Source organism: Physeter macrocephalus, chromosome 5, assembly GCF_002837175.3.
Source record: "Physeter macrocephalus isolate SW-GA chromosome 5, ASM283717v5, whole genome shotgun sequence".
In the NCBI taxonomy this organism is placed as follows: domain Eukaryota; kingdom Metazoa; phylum Chordata; class Mammalia; order Artiodactyla; family Physeteridae; genus Physeter; species Physeter macrocephalus.
In genome coordinates this window covers 37,550,765-37,553,555 of record NC_041218.1, presented here as the reverse complement: position 1 = coordinate 37,553,555, position 2,791 = coordinate 37,550,765, and positions in this window count along the sequence as shown.

The window sequence follows — 2,791 nt, the reverse complement described above, 5'->3', positions numbered from 1 at the left end:
GTGTTTCCATAATTTCTCTTTCAGATTTTTCATCATTAGTGTATAGGAATGCAAGAGATTTCTGTGCATTAATTTTGTATCCTGCAACTTTACCAAATTCATTGAATAGCTCTAGTACTTTTCTGGTGGCATGTTAGGATTCTGTATGTATAGTATCATGTCATCTGCAAACAGTGACAGTTTTACTTCTTCTTTTCCAGTTTGTATTCCTTTTATTTCTTTTTCTTCTCTGATTGCTGTGGCTAGGACTTCCAAAACTATGTTGAATAATACTGGTGAGAGTGAACATCCTTGTCCCATTCCTGATCTTAGAGGAAATGCTTTCATTTTTTCACCATTGAGAATGATGTTTGCTGTGGGTTAGTCATATATGGCCTTTATTATGTTGAGGTAGGTTCCCTCTATGCCCACTTTCTGGAGAGTTTTTATCATAAATGGTGTTGAATTTTGTCAAAAGCTTTTTCTGCATCTATTGAGATGATCATTTGGTTTTTCTTCTTCAATTTGTTAGATGGTGTATCACATTGATTGATCTGCGTATATTGAAGAATCCTTGCATCCCTGGGATAAATCCCACTTGATTGTGGTATATGATCCTTTTAATGTGCTGTTGGGTTCTGTTTGCTAGTATTTGGTGGAGGATTTTTGCATCTGTATTCGTGAGTGATACTGGTCTTTAGTTTTCTTTTTTTTGTAGTATCTTTGTCTGGTTTTGGTATCAGGGTGATGGTGGCCTCATAGAGTGAGTTTGGGAGTGTTCCTTCCTCTGCAATTTTTTGGAAGAGTTTGAGAAGGATGGGTGTTAGCTCTTCTCTAAATGTTTGATAGAATTCACCTGTGAAGCCATCTGGTCCTGGACTTTTGTTTGTTGGAAGATTTTTAATCACAGTTTCAATTTCATTACTTGTGATTGGTCTGTTCATATTTTCTATTTCTTCCTGGTTCAGTCTTGGAAGGTTATACCTTTCTAAGAATTTGGCCATTTCTTCCAGGTTGTCCATTTTATTGGCAGAGTTGCTTGTAGTAGTCTCTTAGGATGCTTTGTATTTCTGTGGTGTCTGTTGCAACTTCTCCTTTCTCATTTCTAATTTTATTGATTTGAGTCCTCTCCCTCTTTTTCTTGATTCTGGCTAAAGGTTTATCATTTTTTTTATCTTCTCAAAGAACCAGCTTTTAGTTTTATTGATCTTTGCTGTTGTTTTCTTTGTTTCTATTTCATTTATCTCTGCTCTGATCTTTATGATTTCTTTCCTTCTACTAACTTTGGGTTTTGTCTTCTTTCTCTAGTTCCTTTAGGTGTAAGGTTAGATTGTTTATTTGAGATTTTTCTTGTTTCTTGAGGTAGGCTTGTATTGCTATAATCTTCCCTCTTAGAACTCCTTTTGCTGCTTCCCATAGGTTTTGGATCATCATGTTTTTGTTGTCATTTGTCTCTAGTTAGTTTTTGATTTCCTCTTGTATTTCTTCAGTGATATCTTGGTTATATAGTAACGTATTGTTTAGCCTCCATGTGGTTGTGTTTTTTACGTTTTTTCCCTGTAATTAATTTCTAATCTTATAACCTTGTGGTTGGAACAGATGCTTGATATGATTTCATTTGTCTTATATTTACTGAGGCTTTATTTGTGATCCAAGATGTGATCTATCCTGGAGAATGTGCTGTGTGCAGTTGAGAAGAACGTGTAATCTGCTGTCTTGGGATGGAATGTCCTATAAATATCAATAAAATCTATTTGGTCTACTGTGTCATTTAAAGCTTGTGTTTCCTTATTAATTTTCTGTCTGGATGATCTCCATTGGTGTAAGTAAATTGTCCTCTTTTGTAGCTGTTAGTAGTTGCCTTATGTATTGAGGTGCTCCTATGTTGGGTGCATATATATTTATAATTGTTATATCTTCTTCTTGGATTGATCCCATGATCATTATGTAGTGGCCTACCTTGTCTCTTGTAACATTCTTTATTTTAAAGTCTATTCATATTTGATATGAGTATTGCTACTGCAGCTTCCTTTTGATTTCCATTTGCATGGAATATCGTTTTCCATCCCCTCTTTCAGTCTGTATGTGTCCCTAGGTCTGAAGTGGGTCTCTTACAGACAGCATATATTTGGGTTTGTTTTTGTATCCATTCAGCAAGCCTGTGTCTTTTGGTCGGAGCATTTAATCCATTCATGTCTAAGGTAATTATTGATATGTATGTTCCTATGACCATTTTCTTAATTGTTTTGGGTTTGTTTTTGTAGGTCCTTTTCTTCTCTTGTGTTTTCCACTTAGAGAAGTTCCTTTAGCATTTGTTGTAGAGCTGGTTTGGTGGTGCTGAATTCCTTGTCTCCAAAGCTTTTGAGTTCTCCATCAAATCTGAATGAGATCGTTGCCAGGTTGAGTAATCTTGGTTGTAGGTTCTTCCCTTTCATCACTTTAAGTATATCATGCCACTCGCTTCTGGCTTGTAGAGTTTTTGCTGAGAAATCAGCTGTTAACCTTATGGGTTACCATAAGTATGTTATTTGTCATTTTTCCCTTGCTGCTTTCAATAATTTTTCTTTGTCTTTAATTTTTGCCTATTTGATTACTATGTGTTTCTGTGTGTTTCTCCTTGGGTTTATCCTGTATGGGACTCGCTGCGCTTCCTGGACTTGGGTGGCTATTTCCTTTCCCATGTTAGGGAAGTTTTCGACTATAATCTCTTCAAATATTTTCTCCAGTCCTTTCTCTCTCTCTTCTCCTTCTGGGACCCCTATAATGTGAATGTTGTTGCATTTAATGTTGTCCCAGAGGTCTCTTAGGCTGT